The sequence below is a fragment of the Tiliqua scincoides genome, chromosome 6 (genome assembly GCF_035046505.1).
Source record: "Tiliqua scincoides isolate rTilSci1 chromosome 6, rTilSci1.hap2, whole genome shotgun sequence".
In the NCBI taxonomy this organism is placed as follows: Eukaryota; Metazoa; Chordata; class Lepidosauria; order Squamata; family Scincidae; genus Tiliqua; species Tiliqua scincoides.
Window position 1 is genome coordinate 86786821 of NC_089826.1, and position 12059 is coordinate 86798879.

A 12059-nucleotide genomic window follows, 5' to 3' on the forward strand; every position below is an offset into this window, starting at 1 on the left:
TTGTTGTCTTGTGTGCCCCAAGGAATCTGGTGGGCCACCGAGAGATACAGGAAGTCAGACTAGATGGACCCCCTTGGGTCTGATCCAGTGGGGCTCCTCTGATGTTCTTATATGAGTACTTTAGTCAATACAGCTGCTGTGGGTAACAACATTTCCCAAATAATTAGAGGTGTGATATTTTTTCAGTTTTATTCTTTCACAGATTTTGGGTTGGTTTTTTTTTTTCCCCACACAAATGAGACATGCAGAAAGCTGTGCTGGGTGTTTTTATTCCAAGCATGTATTTTTATAAATTACAATTATAATTGATAATTACTTTAAAACTGATTAAGCGGTAGATGATGTAGGTGGTCTAGCAGATGCAGCCACAGACATAACCCAGAAAACCTCAAGTCCAGTCCAGCCAGCCTACAGTGCAGGGAATATGTGGTCCGTGAGGAGGCAGGGGAGCCAGTGCCTCCCCACTGGAGTCATCTGCATGTGGGTTGTGGGTGCTTGGGTGCCTCAACAACAGCAGTTTTCGAAGGACTCTGGTGGGGAGGCATTGCCTCACCTGCTTCTCCTTCACTGCACGTCCCTGCTACATTGACCAATATATATATAGTGGTTTTAGAAAACCGTTTTGTTTTTCACAGATACTGGGTTTTTTTGCTTTTACAAAAACAAGAAGTGCAGAAAGCAGCATGATGTGTTTTTATTTTGTGTCCCATTGTGCTCAATAGGGCTTACTCCCAAGAAAAGGTGCTTTGGAGTACAAGCAGAGTAAATCTCCTTCTATTCTCTGCTTCCAGCACATTGGTGCAGCACAGCCTTGCTTCATATCAGACCACCTTCTCAGGGGCAGTTGTCTTTATTGCTTCACAGTCTGTTGATAGGACTGGGGTCTGGTGAGCTACAGCAAAACTCAAGACCTTCCTATCCCTCTCCTTAATAAGTGGAATTAAGGGGTCCTGGGGGTATTAATGTTGGTAATAAAAGGTCCATAAATGGGGATCTTTAGGGGGAATTAAGAAGTGCATATGGAGCATAAAGGGGATCCTTAGGGGTATTAAGGGGTCCTTAGGGGTCCATAAAGGTACAAGGAAGGGGAATTAGGGGGTATTAAGGGGTCCTTAATGGGTCCTTAGGACATATTAGGGGGTCCTTGGGGGATAATAATGGTACTAAGAAGTCTTTAGGGGTACTAAGGGGTTTTGAGGAGTCTTTAAAAAGTAATAAGTGATCCTGAGGGGTATTAAGGGGTCCTTAAGGCCCCCTTAAGGCCTCATGGGATCCCCATGGGGTATTAAGTTGAATTAAGGGGTCTCAAGAAGTCCATAGAGGGTATTAAGGATTCTGTAGGAGGTATTAGGGGGTCCTTTGGGGGTATTAAGGGGTCCATAGGGGTATATTAAGGAGTATTAAGGGGTCCATTGGGGTTAGGGGGGTATTGGGATCCTTAGGGGGTATTAAGGGATATTAAAGTGGTATTAAGAGGTCCTTGGGGGTATAACAGGGTCTGGACTATTGTAATTTGTGTCTGGCTGGTCTAGAATTCCTTCTGTGCAAGTCAGCCAAAGATCTCTTGTGGCCTGAGGTGGCCTGCCAAAAAGCTGCTCCCCTCCCCCTGCTCCCTAGATTGGAAGAGGCAGTTTGAGTGAAAGAGGAGAAGGGATAGAGAGGAGAGTAGTGGGTTCCATTTTCCACCCCCTCTTCCTTTTTCAATCCAGTTGAAAGAGAAGAGGCAGTATAGATGAGGGTAGTGAGAGGTGAGGCCTCCCAACAATCTAGGTCCTGAAACGTCTGGTTGTGGCTGCAACCCTACCCACACTTACATGGGAGTAAGGCCCATTGGTTATAAGAGAACTTACTTCTGATTAGATATGCATAGGAGTGAGCTCTCAGTTGGCCCCATGAATGGCACAGACCTTTAGAGAGAGTGTGTGAATGAAAATGAAAAGGAATGCGTTTTTCCTCCAAACTCTCTTGGGACAAGTACATCCAATGGGTGGTTTTGCTGGTGTGAAGGGAAGTTGGGAACGCCTGGGGCAGCCTTGGGAAGGACATTTATTTTGTCCAGGTTGGAAGCAAAATGAGCTAAAGGTGCTTCCATGTCTTCATTTATTATTTTCTTAACATTTGTGTGTTTTGGGGGGACAGTTAACAGCATTTTGAGGATTTGGAGCAGGAGATGTGAGTTCAACACCTTCTGAAGACAAAATGGATTTGTAATTCAACCCGACAGCCTGCTTTATAGCTTTTGGGGTTAAGTCAAGAATGTCAGAGAAAAGTAGAGAGAATATCAGGATTCTCTGTACCCTTTCAGCAATTTTCAAGTGGTCCACCCTGAAAGGTCCACAGGTGTGCTGCGGGAGTTCGGAGCACAGTGGTTGAAAACTCACTAAAAACTCTTCCGGATTCTGTGGCTCTGTTTTTAGGGCAACTATCTGTAGTAACAAATTGTCTGACCCTCTTCTCCCACCAGCAGAGGAAGAGGGACATACGGAATGTTACTGCAGGTGGTAGCAAAGACCATAGAGAAAGCCATTGAGGTCTATGCGCTGCAAGAAAAACACTGAAAATTGCTAGTCTAGCTTAACTGGATGGGCAGCCCAGTCCTGAGCTGCCCGGAGCTGCGGGACCCGGCAGCTCCACAAAGGGCTCCCGCCAGATCCAGAGCCTCCCGTGCTACCACTGGAGGTTCCTTGGGAGAAGGGGACGTTCGTCCCCTTCCCCCAGGTAAGGGAAGCAGCCCCACAATGGGGCTACTCACTTTAGTGGCAACTGTTTGGTCGCCGCTAAAGAAAAATGCTCGTGTAGGGCGAGCAGCCCTGCCCAAGCGCCTTGGATCCTGCGCAGCTCAGCTCCGTGGATCCGCCTCTTCCCCTCCCCCAACACGCCTCTCCCACGCCCCTGACCACACCTCCCCCTCCCTAGAATGCCTCCCCACGTCCCTGACCACGCCCCCATTTCCCATTCCGCAGCCCGGCGGTCACAGAGACCACCGAGCCGAGGAACACGGGCGCCCGCCAGCTCCAGCAGGAGCCTGGCGGTAAGCCCCACAAACATGGAGGCGCGGCATGGACCGCAGGATTGGGCTCTAAGCTTGGAGAGGTGCAAGAGGGATTTTACTTTGAAACAAGGGACACCCTTTGGAACCATTAAAAAAAATGAGTTGTGTTTTCCTTCTCCCCCCAAAATATGAGAATGTGTGATTCTTGTTGCAAAAAGAAAACTGTCTTGCCCAGATGGTAATCTAATCCAGTCTGCACAAAAATCCTGCACTCCAGACTTTTTCAAACTGCAAATTTTGGAGATGGTTTTCCATCAAGCCCCATTTTGTCTGGCCCTCTCACCAGCTTGGTTGTGCTTAACATCCACCCAGAAAAAAAAGAAGCCAAGAGACCTCAAATTTTGGGGGGGTATCTCATGATATCGTCTTTGCTCTTAATAAAGATATGACCCTACTGTGGATGTTTAGATCTGCAGATGGAGTTGGTGGGAAATTAGCATAAAATCTGGGAGACTGATGCAATTCTTTGTGAGGTGAGGACATGAAAGACCGCCTGCTCCCAAGGCCAGCTTGCCTGGCAGTGGGCTGGGGTAGGTTTGAGGGGGAGGGGGGAGTTCCCCATACACTCTGCACCTTCCTGTTGCCCTGCCATCCACCTCTGCTGGACCTCCCCCCTCCATTCCCCAATTGCTGCCCAGGATGGTTGCCTGAAGGAATAAAAATGTAACCTTGGAAGTTTTCGCTGAAGGCAGAAAGATCAGTCCAGGGATCAGAAACCAAAGATAGTGAGAAAGGCTTGGGCTAAAAGTGCTCCTTTAGAGAAATGAAACTGGAAACTCTCTCTCTGATTGGGTGATATCGGGGAGAAAAGTCAGTAGTTTCTTCTCAAAGTCAGACTGACCAGAGCACAGGAGCTAGTTTGGAAAGAAAAATGGGGGGGAGGGCAGCTCCTGTTATTTGGAAAAGACAGAAAACTGGAAAAGCTGCTGTACTGCTCAAAAGATCTGATGTGAACAGCTGAATCAAGTACGAATATTGCTTTCTTTGGGATATTGGCTACAATAAGTCTTGATAAAGCTAGCTGAATTCATTTACAGGTTGAGCCTCCGTTATTCAGGTGGGTTCCATGATGGCAAAAAGCACTATAATAATAATAATAATAATAATAATAATAATAATAATAATAATACAGGTATTTATATACCGCCTTTCATGGTCTTCAGATTTCTCCTCAGACTTTATTTCAAAGCGGTGTACACAGGCAGGCTTTACTAAATCCCTATAGGGATTTTTACAATTGACAAAGGTTCTGTCTTTCAAGAACTACAACATTTCAGATGGATCCTTTTATGATCCTTTTATTAATCCTATAGCAAATCAATTTTAATAAACAAAGTTTCTTTGCTCCAGTGATTTAAAAACAGCCTTGCTGATCTTTGTGATGTAAGATAAGAGTCATTATGGAGACAATCCATCAATCAGTCCTCCTCCAAGCGCTTACAAAGGCGCTTCACTCAGTCCCTCCCTTCACCAATGCAATGTGATCACCTTTCTCTGCTCAGGGGGAAGGGAGGGGTCGCCTGAAGAGAAAAGGATTGATGGATTGTCAGCCAGCTGCCCCCCTTCTCTCTCATTAAGGCATCCTTCAGTCTCGGAAGACTATGGTGTCACGCTCTGAATGGTGGTTCTGGAACAAAGTGTCCTCTCCAGTGCGCAAATCCTGGGTAAAGTAGGTATGGAGGATGGGCTGTTACCCATGCAGCAAATCCCCCCTCTCCACGTCGCTGAAATGGTCCAATGGAAAGGCAGAGGCCAATACGGTTGGTTCCAGCGGCGTCGCAGGAGTTGCCAGAACGTGACTGTGTTCAGCCATGAACCGCCTCAGGGACTCCGGCTCCAGATTTTGCCTCGAGGTTGACTCCTGAAGCCTTTTCCATAACTGGATGTAGCCACAAGGCAGTGGAGGTTTGGATCAGAGTTTTCCTTCTCTCAGATGAGCTGCCTTCCCAGGCTGAGGAGTCCCATCTACCCGGTGGCTGTTTAGTCCTTACGACAAGTACAGCCAAACTGAGGGCCCAGCCCCCAGGGGAACTCATTAAGGAGGCTATTGTTAAAGGACTGTTCAGTTTTTTTGACGGATTTTAAAGGGTTGCTTTTTCCCCTTCTCCAGGGATCAGCACATTCCTTCTCATTTGCAGGGGCCATTCCTGTTGAGCCAAATCCATGTATTAAAAAATCGTATATAAATAGGCTGGACCTGTATTCCTGTTCATTTTCTTATGGCATGTGTTTTTACAATTTTCTTTCTAAACTTATTTGAAATGATTTCTTTCCAAAACCTACAGCAAATATTTGTTGTTCATCTGTCTTGGTTTCTGAATGTTTTGGAGTTTTCCTAACCTAAACCTAATAGCCAATCACAGTCTACTCCGGGGGTGTCAAACCGGTTTCTGATAGTGAGCCGAACAGCATTCATGGCACCTGCTGAGGCCCACAAGTAACCTCATTAAGCAGACTGGCCAGAAATCAGCACTTTGTTCTCGCACAGAAACCCATTAGCTGCAAATGACAGAAGAGAAAATGTGCAATTCATATTTTCAGGATATGAGAGAGCCCAATCAAAGTGGGGGCTGGATAAATTGTTTCCAGGGAGTTGTGGACCTACCATAAGGTCCGATGGGGCAAAAGCCCCAGGCGCGAGGCACCTGCATCCTGCGGAAGCCTCTCTGAGGCTGCTGACGGGAGCGGAAACTGTGCTTCCCATTTTCCGGAAGCACAGTTCAAAGCATTGGGGAACCTCACAGAGGTTTCTCAGATGTGTTCCTGGGTTGCATGAGGCTCCGTGAGCCTCAGGTGAGTAGGGGGGGGGCACCATTGCAGACCTTTGCCCCAGGGATGGGGCTGGGGAGGTCCACTGCTGTTCCAGGGGCCACATCTGACCCATGGGTCTTATGTTTGACCCCTGGGTCTACTCAGTGTCAACTCAAACATCAGCTCAATCATAAGTAAAAGGTATCCCAAAGCAGCAATTTTCAATGTCTTTCTTGTCACTGTACAGTGATCTCTATGGCCATCTCTATGGCCTTTGCCTCTTATGATGTCACTTCCTGCTTCTGGGAGACTCTTCCAAATTCTGCGGCTCTGTTTCTAGGACAACTGTCTGCATTGACAAATTGTCTGTCCCTTTCCCTCCGCTGGCAGAACCCAGAAGAATTTTTCAGCTATTTGCAACCGCTGTGCTCCAAACTTCCACGGCGCACCTGCAGACCTTTTGCGGCACTTCAGTGTGCCACAGCGCAGTGGTTGAAAATCGCTGCCTCAAGATATTGAGCTGTTTCAGAGCCCAATCCTGAGCTCCCCCATCCCTGCTTTCCTCTCTGCAGTTCAGTGGTCCATACGACCGCCAAGCGATGGAGGCCAGACACCCGCTTGGAGTTAGCCCAGCGCTGGGCTGGCCAGCACTGGGCTAGTGTGGGCACTTAGAGCTTGCCAAAGTGAAGGCCTTACAGCACATTTGCGACAATGCGCCCTGGCGGTAAGCCAGCGCTTCGAGTTCAAGATTGGGCTCTTAGTGAAGGCAGCTATATAAAGAACTTGCACTTGGGGGCAGTAAGTCAGCCAAGGCCCAGTGGGGAGGCAGCAGTATGTGTAACTCTTTCAGCTGTAATGAAGCTGAGCAGCAATGAAGAAGTCAGATCTCTCATCCATTGCCCAGTTCCTGGATAACATGGGGGGGGGGGTGGCTGGCTGGCATATATCCATCCTTTATAAAGCATGGAGGAGCCTGCTACTGGGGCCCTCGCTTGACTTTCTCCTGAGGGTCTCTATGGCAACCTGTGGAGCCCTGCGCATTGCACCGGCTCCCAGCTGCCATGGCCTGGCTCCCTCACCTACAGCCATTGCAAATGAAATCACGTGCTTCTGGAGCAGCCTGAAGACAGCGGCAGGGGGTTGCTATGACTGGGGAGGGGGTGCTTGCACACCTCACACAGTGGCGCTTTTTGAAGGATTCCGGTGGGGAGGCTCTGCCTCACCTGCCTCCCTGTCCACCACATGTCCCTGCACAGCAACTGGGTGAGGAAGGCTTGCCCATTCAAGTATTTTTTCAGGAAGGGCCAGACGGGGTGGGGAGAGGTTGAAACAGGGCAGGATGGGGGCAGGTGGGAGGTGTGTCAGAGGTGGGAGGGATGACACGCAGTGCCGGTGGCTTGTGCTGGGTGCTATCCTCTCCAGGAGCAGCCAGGATGCCGCCTTTGCTCCTTGTACTTCTGCCAACTGAAGAGATTGTGCAGGTCCAAGGAGACCATTTGGTGACTGGGAGGCTGATGAAAGGTTAAGGAGATTTTCGGTGTGGCTGCACTAGGCGGGGAAGACAGGACAAAAATAGGATTGGGCCATTAATTTTGGAAAAAAATGCTTAAAAGAAAAGATCTTATAATTCTGGGACCGATCCTGGGACCAGTGCTTTCCAACCTCTTCGTAAATGACCTGGAGGCAGGGCTAAGCAGCAAGGTAGCCAAGTTTGCAGATGACCCCAAACTTTTCGGAGTGGTGAAGACCAGAAGAGATTGTGAAGAGCTCCAGAAAGATCTCTCCAAACTGGTCATGCACATTGGGGCAAAGAATCAAGACTTCACATATAGGCTGATGGGTTCTGGCCTGTCTGTGACAGATCAGGAGAGAGATATTGGATGGGGAGGTGGACAGCTCAATGAAAGTGTTGACCCAATGTGTGGCGGCAGTAAAAAAAAAAAAAAAAGGCCAATTCTATGCTTGGGATCATTAGGAAAGGCATTGAGAATAAGACAGCTAATATTGTAATGCCATTGTACAAATCAATGGTTAGGCCACACCTGGAGTACTGTGTCCAGTTCTGGTACCACATCTCAAAAAGGATATAGTGGAGATGAAAAAGTTACAAAAGAGAGCAACAAAAATGATTACTGGGCTGGGGCACCTTCCCTATGAGGAAAGGCTACAGCATTTGGTCTTCTTCAGTCTAGAAAAGAGGCACCTGAGGGGGGACATGACTGAAACATACAAAATCATGCAGGGGATGGACAGAGTGGATAGGGAGATGCTCTTTACACTCTCACATAACACCAGAACCAGGGGATGTCCACGAAAGCTGAGTGTTGGGAGAATCAGGACAGATAGAAGAAAATATTTCTTTACTCAGCGTGTAATTAGTTTGTGGAACTCTTTGCCACAAGAAGTAGTTATGGCATCTTGCCTGGATGCCTTTAAGAGGGGATTGGACAAATTTCTGGAGGAGAAGTTCAGCAGGTTGTGCCTATTGTCTTGTGTGCTCCCTGGGGCATTTGGTGGGCCACTGTGATATACAGGAAGCTGGACTAGATGGGCCTTTGGCCTGATCCAGCGGGGCTCTTCTTATGTTCTTATGCAATTGTATGTGAATAGGTGTAGTGGAAATGCGCAAGATCCCTCAGGGACATAGAGTGTGGTGTCAACAGTGGCCCCTTGCTCTGGAACGCAAGCATGGGGTTAAAACCTAGGTTTTGAGCACTGCACAGCTGCAGCCACTAGAGACAACAAGGTCTTCAATGATAAAGCAGCACCTGGAGGGAAGTTGGTGAGTATCAAGGAAGCTGGCTGGAGAGACTGAGAGAGGAAGAAGCTTGGAGGGCAGATGACTGACTGGAGACGTTTATAGATGCAGTACCCAAGAGCTGCTGAGAACCAAGGTGTTGCTGCGGTGGCTAGAGAAGCTGCTGGTGGGAGAGGGAAGGAAAGAGGACCTCTGCAGGTTGAACAGGTGAGCCACCCTGGTGGTGAGGCAGTACCCCCCAAGTGCTTTCTGCAGAATTAGGGCTATTTTGAGTGAAGTGGTGAACTAATTAGTTTAAAGTAGGCATAAGTTTTCCAGGCCAAGTTTAGAAAGGGAATTTGGTAAAACAATTATTAGGCTGAATAGTGCCAGTCATCAGTTGTGAAATCACAAGCATTACCAACTACTGCTTGTGCCAATCTTGCAATCAACATTGTATAATCCATTTGGACCAGCAAAGGAACTACTAACTTGACAAGAACAGAAAAGAAATAGATCACATTTTCCCAGTGGCAAAATAGAGAATAAAAGAATGTCAGAGTTGAAAGGGAACTTGAAGGTCATCTAGTTCAACCCCTGCTCAGTGCAGGGGACTACAGCATCCTGGCAAGTGGCCATCCAAGATTCTGCTTGAAAACCTCCAAAGGGGGACAACAACTTTACAAGGTGAATTGTTCCAATTATGTAGTTTGAGCACTGGGAAAATGTAGTTCTGCACAACAGAAGGAAAAAATGACTGATGGAAAAAACAGCATATTTATTGGGTGAGGGGAAGTATTAATAATAATAATAATAATAATATTCTGCTTTTCAACTAAAAGTTCACAAAGCAGTTTACAGAGAAAAATCAACTAATGGCTCTGTACTGTACTGTAATATTTAGCAATAAACATAAAAATACCTCAAGATTATCTGTTAAGTCAACCTATTTCCACTAGATGGCGGCAACACACCATCCATTATGGTTGGATAAGCTGTGGCAGACCTTAAAGTGTCACAGAACATCTTCTGCATGAAGAAGATGTTATGTGGCATGTTAAGGACGACTAAGACATCTATTGACATATAGGCTTTAATTGACTAGAACCCAGTTCATCAGATGCAGATGTGTTATAAGTCAAATAATAAATGAGTGTAAAGGTTACCTTACAGAACTGCAACAGAAGGCATCTATCTCCGGACCAGATCAGACGGAAAGCTCTTCAACCTCTCCAGACTGAGAGCAAAGTCCAAAGTCCAGCTGAAATGTCTGCGTGACTTCCTCTTTGCCGACGATGCAGCTATCACTACCCACTCTGCCAAAGATCTCCAGCAGCTCATGGATCGTTTTAGCAAGGCCTGCCAAGATTTTGGACTGACAATCGGCCTGAAGAAAACACAGGTCATGGTTCAGGATGTGGACTCACCTCTCTGCATTACAATCTCTGCGCATGAACTGGAGGTTGTCCATGACTTTGTGTACCTTGGCTCAACTATCTCCGACACTCTTTCTCTCGATACCGAGCTAAACAAGTGCATCGGTAAAGCAGCTACCACGTTTTCCAGACTCACAAAGAGAGTCTGGTTCAACAAGAAGCTGACGGAACATACCAAGATCCAGGTCTACAGAGCTTGTGTCCTGAGTACACTTCTGTACTGCAGCGATTCATGGACTCTTAGCTCACAACAGGAGAGGAAACTGAACGCTTTCCACATGCGCTGCCTCCGATGCATCCACGGCATCACCTGGCAGGACAAAGTTCCAAACAACACAGTCCTGGAACGAGCTGGAATCCCTAGCATGTATGCACTGCTGAAACAGAGATGCCTGCGTTGGCGCGGTCATGTTGTGAGAATGGATGATGGCCGGATCCCAAAGGCTGTGCAACATGGCCTTTCCCTGCTTGAAGAGACACTTGGCCAACAATCTGAGGCAAAGAGGCAAAGAAGGAAGGCCCATAGCCAGGGAGACAGACCAGGGACAGATTGCACTTGCTCCCGGTGTGGAAGGGATTGCCACTCCCGAATCGGCCTTTTCAGCCACACTAGACGCTGTTCCAGAACCACCTTTCAGAGCGCGATACCATAGTCTTTCGAGACTGAAGGTTGCCAACATGAAAAGGTTACCTAAGAAAAGGATGGTGGCAGATTGCAACAGCTGGTATCTGGTGTTGAGAACATCTTGTCAGGCTTGCTAAATTAATTCAATGCAATCAATCAATTCCATTAATCCCCCTGCAATGTGATGGGAAACCCTCCTCTTGATTCAAGCCCAAGGGAACAGAATCAAACTTCTTGATACATTCTAATGCAGCAGTTTCACTCTGGAGTTGCACTTGGAAGGCTTTTGGTGACTTCCCAGTCAGAAGCAGAGTGTCTTGGTAGACTGAAATGGTCCCCCATGAGTTTTCAAATGTTAACATTTTTAATGTCAGATTTGTGTCCATTTTTTTGCTGCTGCATAGAGCCACAATTTTCAGCCAGTGTGCCTTGAAAGGTCCACAGGTGTGCTGCAGAAGTTTGGAGCACAGCAGTTAAAAATCTTTTGGGTTCTGAGGCTGTTTCGAGGGCAACAGTCTGTAGAAACGAATGATCTTCCTCCACCAGCAGAACCCCCTGAAGTTCTATGGATGTATGCCAACTATTTAGCTGAAATAGGCCTGAGGAGACCCATTGGTCATCAACTGGCCTACCAGGAGGTAAGTAAAAAATATTTTTACTGAGCTGACTGGTCACCCTCTTTCTCCCCCCCCAACACTGGATGCAATGCACTCTTCATGGGTGCCACCGCATTGTTTTAACCTGATGAGGATTAGGACTAAGAAGCATAAAAATAAATTGGCACGAGTCTGCCAAAGTGTTGGTAGCTATATTGTGGTGTGTCCTTTTGTGTCTTTAAAAAAGGGAACACTCTGCATGCGTCACTATGGGAGTCAACAGTTTGATTTCACTCAAACTGATTAGGAAGTAGATTCTGCCTGTGCAGGTGTGGCATTTCAACACAGTGTGTAATCAATTATTACTACTTAGGAGAGTGAGATAACCTGCTTAATTAAGTCCTCGATCCATATGTAGGAGGGAAACCCTCATTGGATTGCTGTAATGGAAAACTTGAACATTGTCCCTGGGATGAAAGGTTGATGCCAAGGTTGTATCAGAATGCCCTGATAAATACACCACTCTGTTGCATGACAGATGAATGTGAAATTAGACTCTGGGGGAAATGTTAGAAACCTCTAGATCAGTGACTTTCAACTGGTTTGCCACCGCACATTGGTGTGTCGTGAAAGGTCCACAGGTGTGGCCTGGGAGCTGAAAATCGCTGAAAAACTCTTCCAGGTTCTGCAGCTCTGTTCCTAGGACAACTGCTCTCTTCCTCCACCACCAGAGCCGAGGGAGGAGGCGGAGATGGCGGAGGAAAAGGAACAGACAATTTGTTACTACATACAGTTGCCCTAGAAACAGAGCCGCTAAACCCAGAAGAGTCTCCTGGAAGTGACATCAAAAGAAGTGGAGACC